At 40.7% G+C, this 14,197-nt stretch overlaps 1 protein-coding gene across 4 annotated transcripts in view; it reads left to right on the plus strand.

Annotated features, from left to right (window-relative positions):
• Positions 1-6,341: 6,341 nt before the first annotated feature.
• RAP1B (RAP1B, member of RAS oncogene family) overlaps positions 6,342-14,197 on the plus strand; it is a 31,131-nt gene continuing 23,275 nt past the window's right edge. Inside the window, exons 1-2 of one of the 4 annotated variants that reach the window (XM_085569594.1) lie at positions 6,342-6,437; positions 10,982-11,077. The gene's annotated coding sequence lies outside the window, so the exon portion shown is untranslated. Of the gene's footprint in view, positions 6,438-10,981; positions 11,078-13,543; positions 13,737-14,197 lie in introns of all 4 variants that reach the window. The other 3 variants (XM_085569592.1, XM_085569593.1, XM_021544280.4) reach the window with 3 other exon arrangements.

Genomic DNA, 14,197 nt, shown 5'->3' on the forward strand with positions numbered 1-14,197 from the left:
CTTCCATTCTGTCCCTATCTTTTTGTAGTGATTCACAGGCCTCCTCTTCACCAACCTTCTCTGAATGTTAAAATCCTGTCTGGAGTTCAAATTTTATGCTGCTTGAGGTTGAAACAGAAGATTTTGTGTAGTGCAGAGGCAATTAAAAGTCTGGGGACTTCTGAATTTCTAAGAAAGGAAGAGGACAGCAATTTAATTTCAAATGCATGTTTTTATTGATAAAAAGTGAATATTACAACAAAGATATCTCATGTGAATAGGATATTATGAAATCTTCAATTTTAAGTTCAACAGAACTGCATAGTACAGCAGAAGTAAAATGAAAGCATTCATAAAATAAATCTATAGCACAAATCTTCTATTCAGACTTTCAGGACTCTTAAGGAACAAGAAGGGATTTGACCCCTGAGTCCTTCTAAATGTGACAGCAGAAAGAGGCAAATGGGTTAAAGACCTACTAGCTGTTAAACCACCCTGAAAGTCAGGCTAAAGTGAAGAAAACAAGCTGAAGAGTGTGACGAGACAGAGTGAGCGAGAGGAGGCAGAGTGGGGCATCACCACGTCCCTGCACAGGTCTGATGCCATTGATTATCACTGCACTCATACGACTGAAAAAACATCTGAACTTTTCCAGATCAGACTGTGAACAGATATAACAGCCTGTGCCACATGTAACATCTTATCTGGAGATGGTCTGAATATATGCATTGATTCAAAATCAACATTTTCCTGGTTTTACACTGGTTATTTTATACAAAATTTCACTAAAATATTTTCTTCTAACTATAACATATACCATTGGATAAACACTCTGGCAAACACTTTAATGAAATTACTATTTCAGGGGTTTGCAATTTATGGACTTTTTAAGAAAGAAGCAAACCAGAAATTTTTATCCTCTAAAAAACTTGTGATGCATTCATTTTGGAAAAAACCAAAAAATAATAACAGGAAAAATTAACCTGCTTTTTGGCTAGCTTTAAAAGGCAAGGAATATGTTTATTCCTTGGTGTAGACTTTAACTGTACTTATTAAGACATCTCTCATGATTGTAGTTTCAGTAACAGTTTCCATGGCCAGAGAAAATATATAGAAGAACAAGGCCACATGTACAGAGAAAGCTAAGAAGATAATGATCTAGCAAAGTTATGAAATAAATTCTCCTTTCTGTACTGTATATTTTGTTTTTCTAACCAAACACTGAGTTACCAAAACTAATGAACTACTAATGTAAATAATTATTTTCCCATGAATGCTTTTGGCCCATTGTGTTAATTAAGGCTTGATTCTGAAGCAGATAGAGACAAAAAAGGAAGCAATGAAAAGTCGCTTACACATTTATGTCAGTGTAAATTGCTGTATTAATTGGTACATAATTCGGCTGCTAGGGAAAGCAGGACAAAAACATTGAGTATTTTTAGGCCTGTCATTGTTAAATGTATTTGTTCCTGCCTTAATATTGACATGAACGAGAAGTGAATATATATTTTAAATGCAAGTATTACTAAATATTGCACATCGCTCAAGGGATAAATTTAGGTCCTGGTATAAAGCTTATTAAAATCAAAGGAACCTTTCTTCAGAATCTGGATACAAATGAGTATGCTAGAAACAAGTAGCAATGAAAAAGGGGAAAAAAATCAAACAACAAAAGAAGGGTACAATTGTTAAAATATTATTACTAACATTCACTTATAATTATAAACACATTTTTACCAAGTAAAAATCCTGTACTTTCATGTTCTCATAAAGCAGAATGAAAAGTACCCACTTTCCCTGTACTTGATAGCAGTACCACTATGGACTCAGTGCTATCTTTAATCAGGCTGTTCTACTTTGCTTCATACATTATTCTGAAATATCATGTAATGGGGTGGAGAAGGACATTCTTGGGAATAGTGCGGAATTATAAATTAGGAAACTGTTGGTTTACAGCTTTATACTGACACATTGTGATCAGTCATCACAATGCCATTGCATCCAGCCCTTTTATGGAAGACTTTGAAGAACTATCCAGGTATCACAGCAGCTGGTGATTCAGAAAGTAGTAACCACCTTTCTGCATCATGCACTGCTAGAAATGTTCTCTTGGAAAAGCAGGGAAGTGAAACTTCTGAAGCTTTGAAACTGTGAAAATTTGTGTGTGACTTTCAACTTTTTTTTTGAGAGAAATAATCACCCATATCCTAGACAGGTTTTCCTCCAGGTAATTATATTCATTCTCTATTTTCAAGTAGATACATTATTCTTAATTTAAACTTTTAAAGCACTTATGTTGCTGTGACAATCTTGTTCCTTATCTGATGAGTTGTCCAAAGCAATTTGAAAAAGGATTTTCCACAGAGGATAAAATAAAGTAGGCTTTTCCTTTTACTAAACGAATCCTAATTTTTAAGAGTTTTAATTTCCAAAGCTTGGGACATTTTCTTGAATTCTTCTGCAATTCAGAGTACTTTGCTTTCACAGCAGCTATGTTGTGAAACAGCTATTCCTTGCTTTATCTGGAGTAACTGCAGTGATATAAAAGCAGTCTCCCAAAGACAGAAGAAAATAGATTAAAAAATTAGATACCTGTAAATAAATGCTGACATTTACAGTTTAAATTGCAGTAGTGTCCATTGCCTGTTCTACACCAGCTTAATAAAACAATAGCAAATTTTGCATCTCAAAGCAGTTATCACTTTGAGGGTACGGAAGGAGACAAATCACAAGATAAAGGGAGGACAATATTGTATGAACAAATAATAGGATTTTGGCCAAGGATAAGGAAAAGGGCTAGTTCAGTAAGAGATTTTGGCAGTTAAATTGAAGAGTCATGGAGCATCACTCAGAGATAAGAAAAAGCATTAACTCAAGATGGTTTGAAGGAGAAAGAGGAGCGAAGTGACAGAATTTTCCTCAACAATGAGGTAAATGCATGGAAAGTGAAAAAAAAATTGAGAAAAAAGTCTTCATATTAAGTTTCAGTCAAGCTTGTGATTAAACCAATATTTAAACACCTTTGATTAACAAACAGCAATATATCAAGAAGATGCAATGAAGAGACATTAAGAAGCAGAACTGCATAATGGATGCTATGTCTGAAGGGAAGATGATGAACAAGTAGAACTAATAATTATCAGGTGAAAGAGTCTGGAGGGGAAGACACATCCCTGAAACATCTCAAGGTTCTATCCAGACAGACAGGTATTCCCACTCTGTGTGACTAAATCTTCTGAGTATGGAGAAATAACAAATAAAATTAATTTTGAAGGATACAGAATGAAAAAACATTTCACATATCTATGTCACAAGAATACGTTATTTTTCTTTAGTGTTAAAGAAGTTTTCTCTTTATTGCTCTCATGATCCAAAACACATTCTAATCTAGTAACCATTCTTTGCTGGAACAGCCGAGTTGTAAAGCTAAGAATTGATCCCCTTCAGTCCATTCCCCTTAAAAGATGAGGAATTTGCTTCCCCTCTGAAAGTAAAGCATCCTATTAGGATTTGCCAAACAGCGTTTCTTTTTCCATCGTGGCAAATTTCTAGAAAAGCTCACAGATAGTTGGCATGCAGCCAGCACTGTATTCCCTGGCACTACATACCCTTTTAACTTTAGTTTGCTGGCACAAGCCAGCTCTGCATTCTGTCCCAGAGATGGCTGTGTTTCAGCAGTAATGAAACTGCAATACACATACTGCTACATTCTTCACTCCAACACCCATGCAATCCCAATGAAAACAAAGCAGGTAAAGTCAGGAAAATTACACAGAGGTGACCAAAGGCTACCCTGACAAGCTTTTATTAAAGAATAATTTAAAAACTATTACTTTGTTTTCTGCAAATAATCTGTCAACCCCCACCTTATTCCCCCACTAATTCCACTGAACTTTTTAACAAGATTAGTCAGTATTTTCCTCCTCATTTTCCATGAGGAAGATCTTCTTCATGAGGGGGTCACAAGAGCCATGACATTATCAGGTAGCTCATTGTGTTAGTAATGAGCAGACTGAAATACCTACAGCTAAGCACTGGTCATTGAAATAAAAGGGTTTTGAAGTACATGCAGCAACTGGTAAATTGGGAGACAGAGGTTACAGCACAAAGGACAAGTGTTACAGTGCTTTAGGAAGGTCTATTTGATATTAAGATTCATGTGCATAAGCAGGTCTCAGTAAACAGGCAATTGAGTATTTGACCTTCTTCTTTTAAAAATTCCAGATCAATGCTGGGCATGGGCAGCCCCACTAAAGCAAGCTGATGTATCTGTGTTGTTCCTATTCAACACAACAGTGCTGCAGCCGTATCCGCCTCATTTCTCCCATACTCCTAGCTCTCTGGGGTGTTGCTCTGTCATAGGGAAACCTCAGCACTTGTTAGCAGCCTGAGTGACCGTCAGCGATTAGGCAGGTAGAAACTCTGAGCAAGCTGAGCAGAACAAGCCCCTGTGAAGTACTGGGTGAGTATGCCTTGTTAGCACACCAATTGCTCTTTGCCAGTCACACTGATATCAGTAAAGCCGGTTTAAGAATTGAGCTGAGGATTAGCTAGATGATTCATAGGAAAATCCAAAATTAAAGGCCCAATTTATATTAAAACTATGTGGCGGAGAGAGTTGGGGAGAGGGAACACTTGGTCTCTTGCTTAGAATGAATCCTAATTGACTATTTTTTCTGGTTACAGAGATCGATTTCCAAACATGTCTAAATTAAGCAAACCATATATTTATATATGTATATATACACTTCTTGTAAAATACTAGGTTTCAGATACTCCTATATGAAACTCAGAACACCACGATCTGCTCACAGAGATTTAGTCAAGACTCCAAAAGGCCACCTTCCTCTTTTCTTATTGTATAGCAAAGAGGAGTTTTTGCCCCAGAGCCTATAAAACACAGAACAATTAAAGGCACACTGTAAAATTCTATCACATTAATGACATGTATCTGTTCCTGGAACACTGCAAGTTATTTGTGATTAACCTAGTTCACTGAAGAAAGTTCTGAGGGTTGAGGATATTTATTTTGTTCTTTTCTTCTAAATATTTCTGGGTGCTGATAACAGTTATCTAGTGACAGGACAAAGTAAGAATACAAGTATTTTTCTGTCTGGTGAGCTAATATGCTACACAGCTAATAATTGCATGAAATGCTCTTCTGATTTTCATTTGAAAGGCTGTATTTCACCTATTCATCTCATTAATGATTTTTGTCCTGCACAGGATGCCTTGCCAAGAAAGGACTGGTTTCTATGGACTTCTCACAAGCAGAGCTGTCTTGCATTATCCATCATTTACGGGGATTCATTATCAAAGGACTGCACACGGGTTTAAGCTGTAAAACACCAAGAGATTTGTCTGGACTTTGGAAGAGATTTTATGACATTCAGGATTTGGGAGCAACACCGTAAAAGAAAAAATATTTTTTAAAGTGCATTGCTTTCTGGATGCCCTGTATCTTGATGAAGTCTTCCCTACCAAGGGCAGTTCATTTCCCTGGTCATCCTTTGACCCTGCTCTGAGCTTTAGCATCTCCCACAGATTCTCTTGAACTCATACGGTCTCATTTTCTATCTCTGTCCTATAGACAGAAAGCCACTGCTTCCTCCACACCCACTCTCCTTGCCAGAAGCCTCACTGCAACTTCCTGTCAGTTTTATGCACTCTTGTGCAAGTGTGGAAGTAACGTGGACTTCCTCAGAGCACAAGTTTTGTCTGAAAGCACCACGTTAACTCTTTGCTTACTAAGTGTTTCCTAGAAACTTAAACGCTCATTTATTTTTTTAAATCTTTATCAGCTAAATATTTTGTAACTGGAAAATATGGGTGACGGCGGTGGGGGGGGGGGGGGGCGGGAAACGTGATTTATGTATTTAGGACTAAAATAACAGAAAAGCTAATACCCTGATTATTTGCAGGCACTGGGAATCCTGCTTTGTATCGGCAAGACTAATGAAAGGCTGTTCATATCCAGAGGCATACTGGTCCACATCAAACCAGCAGTATGCGGCATCTCTGAAAAGCCCTTCACCAGCGGGTCTCAACACCTCTTTAGAAATGCAGGCAACAGTGCAGTGGCATTTACTTTTCCAGCTCTTTACGTTCTTAATTAACTTTACGCAACCACGAAGCGCTTTCGGCGCACGCTCTCCCGCCCGGCGCGCACGGGCAGCCGGCCCCGGGCCGCCGCTCCCCTCGGCGGACCCCGGCCCCGGGGTGGGGCGGGGCGGCCGCGCGCGTGCGCAGGGGGCGGCGCGCGGGTCAGCCCTCCCCCCGCCCGCCCCTCCCTCCGCCCCCGCCGCGCCAGAGCGAGGCTGGGCGTGCGGCGTCACGGCGACGGCCCCGAGCCGCGCCCCGGCACAGGCGGCGAGCGGAGCCGAGCCGAGCGGAGCCGAGCGGAGCGCGGCGGGCGCAGCGCAGCGGGATCGGCCGGCGGGGAGCGGAGGCGCTGTCCGGTGGGTTGCGGCGGGCAGCGCGGGCCGGGCCGCGCCGCTGTGGCGGGGAGCGGCGCGGCGTCTCTGGTACAGGTGGCGGGGCGGGGTGGGGTGGGGGCGGCGGCGGCGAGAGGGGGGTGGCGGCGGCGACGGCGGGGAGCGGCGCGCTCTGAGGGAAGGGGCAGCAGCCCGGAACGTGGCGGAAGTGGAACCGGGAGCCGCCGCCTCGTCCGGCCTCAGGCGTGGTGGGACCCCGAGGGGGTGGGGGGAGCGGGGCGCTGAGGGGCAGCCGTCGCGGCCGGGCCCAGGGCCCGGCCCTGCCGTTCGCCGCATCCCCCCCGCCCGCCGGTCCCCGGAGCAGAAGTTGGAGCGGAAGCGGAAAGTTGTAACCCCGCGGGTCGGGGCCGCGACGTGGGGCCCGGACGGCCGCGGGGAGGGGCGGGTGACGCCCGGCTCGGCCCCGCCGCGGGCGGGGAAGGGGACGGAGCCCGGCGGCCGCCGGCGTTGTCAGCGGGAAGTCCGAGGCGAGCCCCACCTAGTCCGGCCGCGGGAGAGAAGCCGCTCGCTCTTTCCGGCCGGTGTGTGGGGGCGAGGCGGGGGGGCAGGCCGGGCGCGGCTTGTGCCTGGGGGGGCCACGGAGTGGGACAAGCAAACAGCGCGGGGGCCTGCAAGTTCCCTTCCTGCTTATCACAAAATGAAAAGGAAATGACAGGGATGTTCGCCTCGTCTAAACACCCCACCATCACCCGTGTCAAAGCAAATGGAAGAATTTGACTGACACTTCCTGCGCCAAACCCGTCTAATGAGCCTGAGGTCGTCGTACCCTTCTGTGTGCGTTGGTGAAGAGGTGGTGGAAGGAAAACAAAGTTTGCAGAGGAGAGAATAAAACCAAATCTGAATGTTCTCGCATTGGCCCTAGATTACAAAAGAGCATGAGAAACCAAGGTTTTTGCAAAAAAGAATACCACGCTTTTACTCCTGTTTCCATCTTGAAGGCATGGATTATGCTGCTCAGGGTAAATGACACAAAAAAAGGAAAGTCTTTCTCTGTACTGCTTTGGGATATGATAGTAAGGAAGTACACTTCAAAGAGACGGTATGTCAGGTATGCCCAGGTTGAAAATCATGCAGGTTTCATACGTGTTCTTGCATTTAGACGTTTTGATTAGTGTAATTGTAATTTTCCGCACATAACAGCTACATCTTACCCCAGGATGAGATGTGTAGACAGTGTATGACAAAGACTTTTCAGTACTTTTTCACAATGAAGTATATGTTGAAATTACTCTTATAAGAAAGGGAGACAAGAAACACTCTTCCTTTCCATGAATTATAATTAAAAGGCAGTGAAGCAATCACATTGCCTTTAAGAATAACCATTCAAAAACAAGTGTATTTCGCTTTGGAAAGAGTCTCTTATCTCTGTGAAAAACTTGAAACTTTAACTTACTACTTTTTGGATGATTTGCCTCTATATTAAAATCACAAGCTTTTGGGAGGGGAAGAAACCAAACGAGACTTGGTAGAGTTTAATATTTTCATTTCTATTATTCATTGCATCTTTTTTTACTTTTGCTCAAAATCTATCCTGTAGACTTTGTGAATAGTGAGGGATATTTATACTATTCACATTAAAAGCTTTGCAAAAATTAACTAATTAGATGTGATGTTTTATTCCTTTAGTACCTCTGTTTCTTGTAGCGTTATGAGCTACTTCAGGTTTAACTTAGAGCTGTAGTGTAAAACCATATTGCTATCTGTACCCAAGTAACTGAGTTTGGAATTACACTGTGCAATATAAGTGCCATGCCATGTATCTTTTTTGCAGCAAGGATGATCATACTTGGAGCACCTCTCTGCCTAGGGGTGAAATAATCTGTTAAACAGAGTTGAAAGACCAAAAAAAAAGTAAAACCAGAACTTTTAAATGGGGAGGTGGGGGTGGGCAATAGACTTTTTACTGTCTGTACCTGTGCTTCTATTACAATATATGTGCACCAGATAAGTTTTCTGAGTGGAATTAAAATTGTGCTATTTTGTTCCAAAGCTCTCCTGTAGGACAGTTCATCAAAAATAAATCTGAAATGAGCCATGACAGTTCTTTTTGTGCTGTGCCAGTTTTTGCAGAGTAAAACTGACTGTCTTTTTAATTGAGAGCCTTTCTGGAGCAGAGGCAAACAGATGGGAATCTAGGTGAGGTCCTACAAAAGGAGAAAGAAATTGCTTCTATGGCTGAGGAAGGAAGTGTGCTGAAGGCTACACTGTAGCTTGTGATCTCGCAGTTAGTAAATGTGACAAGGAACTAAAATAAACAGTTGTCCACCTATCATCTGGGATGTGGGAAGTGCAAGAGTCACAGAAGTACTTGAGTACTTGACGCTTACTGCTACTGTGCCAATCCTGTCATCCACAGAGCTCTGCTGGCTGCTCAGGGTTAGGTACAGAGAGGTGCTCTTAAGGATAAGAATATCTTACCGATAAAAACAGGCACTCTTGTCCTTGGATGTATGCTGAGAGGGTAGGCGGATCCTTTGTGAATTGGCCTTTCTAAGTAATGCTTAGATGACTTTCAGATACCTAGCTGACATTTGAGAGTGTTCGTCAGGTTAGGCTCCAGTTGGGAGTTTTAATCAAATTTGCTCCCTTAGTAAAACAGATCACTCAGCACAAGCTGTATGACAGAAGTCCGTGTTTAGCTTGTGGTTGTGAATGCTGCCACTCCTTTACCTCAGAACTAATCCAAAAGCAGACCGAAGTGCACTGTGTGGTGTCAGTGTGCCGAATCCCTGCTGAGTTGGGGCAGGCTTCTGCTGTGTTCTGTTGCATCTAGGTCAGGTAGAGGGATATTTTAGACAGCCTCCTTGTTCAGAGAGATGAAAGGAGTATCTACAGTAACTACACCTTCTTATTTCAAGGCAAACTTTGTTTTCCTGCTCAGATGTGGTTAAGATGGTCTGTTTCTATTTTTCTTGCATAAAGCAGGCGGAAAAAAGAAGTGCTTTTGTACTTGAATGCAATTAATAGACCTATTTTCAAGCTGAGTTTTCGTAGTTGTTTAACATTTGCATGTAGTAGATCTTTAGTACCTTAGAGCATCTAATGCATGCCTTTTTCCTTAAGGCCTGTCATCCATGAGGCAACTGGGTGGACAGGCATAGTAGAAGTAATATTTTAATGAAGTTATGGCAGTTTGCTTGTAGTAGACAAATGCTATTTCAAAAAAGTCAAAGACCTTGTTTGCTGGTACAGACTTTCTTCATGAAGCTGTTGAATGAGGCTACCTTTAAAAGCAGTAGTTGGTTATGGCTACTGGAAACTCTCATTTCTTAAGCTTTAGAATGTATAAAGAAACACTGGACAACTAAAAGTGAAAATTTTTTCTTTTTATGTGTGCCTGCTCATGCATGCTGTTGTGAGCTCCTGACATACTGCATGTTTCTCTTCTAGCAGCAAGGAAAGGGAGGAAGGCTGTAAACACTAGGTTGGAAATCTGCCTATTAGGCAATTTTTGAAATATAAAATTTATTATTTGGGGGCCCTGTAGCTATTCAGGATGCTTCTTTTTCAAGAACAGTGTTTTAATAGTGATTTTTACTACTGAAGTAGTAGAGTGAAAGTCACTATAAGACACTAGAGAAATATGTGTTATAGAATTAGAGTCTTTTTAGAGGTGAACCAGGAAGAAGAGGAAGCATTTGACAATACCTTGTACACTGTCCCAGTCAGCACTCTATAGTTATTAATCTGAGGACTTGATGTAAATCCTGGCTATGCAACTACTAAAAGAGACAGCCAAGTAAGTCCACATGGTTAGTTCATTCCTGACCAAGAGAGGAAGGCTAGACTGCAATGCAGGAGTAGGACAGCCTAGCCCTTCTAGTGGATTGGTGTTTGCATCCTGTGGCAGACAAGCAATATCTCATGTTTCTCCCCAGCTTGAAATTCTCTTCAGGAAATCTGTACTTTCTTAGATCACTTGGTATCATTCCTGCAGCTGTTGCAACACAGGAAGCTGGCCTAAATATGAATTACTTGACCAGGTCTTTGCAAAAAGGATATTGTGTGCCACTGTTACTCATTCATGAAATAATTTCCAATTCCCTAATTGTAGAGCTGTGAGAAACCTTACATCATTAAATTTTTGGGCAGTATTGAAAACCTGGAACAGGAGAACAGTTTATTTTCATAACTGAAGACAAAGCAAGGCTATGTCATTAAATTTTTTTTTCATAAAAACTCAGGGGAATGTGTTCTTTGCATCAAGATTTGTTAACATTGAAGTGACTCTTACTAGCTTTAATGATAACATTATTACCTAATTTCAGTAGGTAATCTGGATTAAAAGAAAATATGTACTTTAGCATTTCTATTAGTATGGCTTACTCTATAACTTTGTGACATTGTCTTCAGGTAGTCTGAAATAATTTGTCAACACAGTCTTTGCAACTTTTTGTTTTTCTGCTTTAGTTGTCTTAGCTTTTGAAGTCTTGTCCTATTTTTCCCACTCACAGTCTCTGTTTCTGAAAGCTAACCAATTGTGCCTTCACTTTTTTTTATGTCTGCAGTGAAGAAAAGTTTCTTAAAAGCATGCTTCGTCTATCAGGAGGAAGCAAAAAAATCAGTCCCACCACATCTCTGTCAAGGATGAGCTGCAGACACTTGTGAGTTATCTATGTGGAGTTCCAGAGGGGAGGTACAGGAGATAGAAGGAGAACCTGTTACTAGGAGTGGCACTTCAACACTACAGAAGTGAAAGTGTTTTTGGTAATTGCAGAGTCAGACCAGTTACTTTGAATTTTTTTTTTTTTGAGGGTTCATGTATGGTCTAGTATTTTTTATTTTAGATGAAGGTAGTGTGCTGAACAGTAGTTAAACTGAATCAGAATCCAGATTACAGTGATAGTTGAGTTGTGAAACTGTACCATCCTTGTTTGCAGTTAATCAAATTTCTATAACATCTGGTGCAATACCTCCCCTAGAAGTAGTTTGTTAGAAGAGTGGAAAGTTGCAAACTGTTTCCAAAGGGTAAACTGGAACATGGAGTGGAATTAATCTTAATTGAAGTGGAAATTACCTAAAAATCTTACTCTCTGCAGTGTTTAGGACTAGATTGATTTCTTTATCAGGTGACATTTACTGTTGATACTGAGTAATGGAAGTGTTCAAAGCCAGGCTGGATGGGGCCCTGAGCTACCTTATCTAGGGGGCTGTATCCCTGTCTGTGTCTGGCAGAACTACATCTTCTTTTAGATCCCTTTCTACTCAAGCCATTCTGTATGCGTGGCTGTGTCCAGGTGTGTGTGTGGGCAACCCAACAACATACAGGAACCTCTTTTATTAATCTTGTACATATGAAGCAGTTATGGGGGATTGTTAGAGTTTGTAAGATGCGGGCAGTCACCCTCCTGTGATCTTTCAGTGTGAAGTTACCTACAAGGTAACATTCTGAAAGCTTGATGTACAAGTTGACCATCCATAACAGCCTACTTGGCTTTATTTGGTTGCATTTTGCATAAAATATTGCTGAAGGATTTTCTTTTGGTTGGGAGAGTATATAAGTTAATACAGCTTGCAAAATCTTGACTCTTGCACTTCTGGAGTTATATTTATATAGTTAGTATGACTAAGGCTATATCATACTGTCTTTTTGTGATTCTTCTGACTTGTTTAAAATGGAGATTTGATGGGCAGTAGACATTCTGTGAGTCTGGTGATTTTATCCCCATTCAGGGAATGGTCCTTTTGTTATTTACTGTCTGTTGTTTATATTGGTAGAAGCATACAGACTATGCAACGTTGTTTTCATGGGTTTTGTGATGAGGAGCGTCAAAAATGAGTTTGTGTCAAATGTGAACTCTCCTTCAGAATTCTTACAAATATAATATCAATCCATAGAGGAATTTCCAAGGTGGTTTTATATCAACAAGTATACAGTTTGAGATGCCTTGGACTTGTGCTTTTTGTGAACTGTTATGTGCAAAAATCTAACCCTCTACCAAGATAAGTTATTTAAGAATGTGCCATGCTTCTAGGAACTGATGCCAAATTGTCATCAAATTGTCACTTGGTGGAATCAAAGAGACTGTAGTAGTCCTGTGGCATCGAGGAGGATGAAGAGGCAAGAATAGCTGACTGTCATGCTGGAGAATATCACTCTTCTGTTTTTCTGATACATCTTTTTTGACTTAGTAGCAGATTAGATGGGATTTCACAAAGAGACACCCTGGAATTTATTCTCTGTGGGTCTTGAGTAGGTTTGGAGACGAATAGAGAGAAGCTGTAATACTATAATAAGCAAGCACTTTTAACTAGTTGTTTTTTTTTTTCTGGATGCTTGGTCTTCAAATGTTCTTTCTTTTAGTGTACAATTTTCTACTTGCTTTTAAATCTGAATACTAGAGAGGGAAGCAAACATTTCTAAATTATAGCTATGTATACCTGTACTTACTGTATGCCCTTATTTTATTGTTGCCTTTTCACCTTTGTTTATATTTGAGCTTAAATTTTTATATTTGCTTATATTTTTAATGATTCTCTGGTTTTTGTCCTGATCTCCCTAAACCTTTTATTTCAAGAATTGCCCAAAGCTAAATTGAGGCTCAGCCAGAGATCTTGCAGAGAAAACTTAAGTGTGGTAGCTGAAATTCTACGAAGACCAAGGAGTTGAAAATGGGGTTTTACAATTTAGGCTGCTCTGTGTGCTTGTGTTTGGCATCCTTTTGATCTGTGTGTTGCTTTTCATCAAGCTCTTAAGAGTAATCTCAGAAGACGAGTGCTATATCAATGTAAGTACAAATTAGAGTGAGAGAGTAAGAATATTTCATGTGGAGCCTGGAACAGAAAGATACTAGTAGGTTGTCCACTTTTATGCTTGAAGAACAAAAACATCTTGAAGCCCTCCTTTTCTGCTAGAAATCTGGGCCCTGGTTAGCCAGGAAACAGGTGAAGAAGCACCATTAAGTGTGCGTTAGTTTGAACATAATTAAACTGCAGTAACCAATATTTTGAACAATGTGTAGTCTTGCTAACTAGTTCTGCTTCTAGCCAGAGGCAAGATCTTAAGATCTAGTTTGCAAAAATGTTTATCAAAGACAAATATGTCAATTTGAAAATATTTGTATTTACAGGTAATACAGTTCTTTTTTACTTAATCTTATTGTGCGACTACTTTTTAAATAAGCTCTAAGTTTCACAGAAGAAACCTGAAGCCTCTTTTCTGAGCTGAATGCTGAATCTGCTGTGGTGGAAGTGAAAATAAGGAAACATTCACAAGCTTGTGTACAGAAGGTTGAAGTCATCGATCACATGAACCTAAACAGAGTAAGCATTTGGTAAACTGCAGGCACCTTAAGCAACATGGGAATGAAAGACTGGTTTCCTGAAGAATAAACTTGCTTTGCTGGGACAGTCAGGACAGACTGAAAAGTCATTCATCTGCTTTGCCCAAAATACAGATTGTTTTGACATGCTGTTTTTCAGCTTGTACTTTGCTAAAAGTAAAACTCCTCAGTAAAAGATTAAGGATATAGCAGTGATGCTCATTCAAGTGCTGTGGTGATTGTGATTGTCGTAGCATAAATAATAGATGGCTCTTAGAAGACAGACGTGCAGATTTTGTTTAGAAAGGTCTGCTCATCTAAAACCCTAGAGTCAATTTTACATTTCAGTAACCTTTGGACATCTTCTGTTACCTTATCAAAGTGTTTGATTTGTTGTGGGTTGACCCTAGGTGGACATCAGGTTCCCACCAAAGCTGCTCTATCACTCCCCTCCTCAACTAT

This window comes from Lonchura striata, chromosome 1A (genome assembly GCF_050655825.1).
Source record: "Lonchura striata isolate lonStrDom1 chromosome 1A, ASM5065582v1, whole genome shotgun sequence".
NCBI classification, from domain to species: domain Eukaryota; kingdom Metazoa; phylum Chordata; class Aves; order Passeriformes; family Estrildidae; genus Lonchura; species Lonchura striata.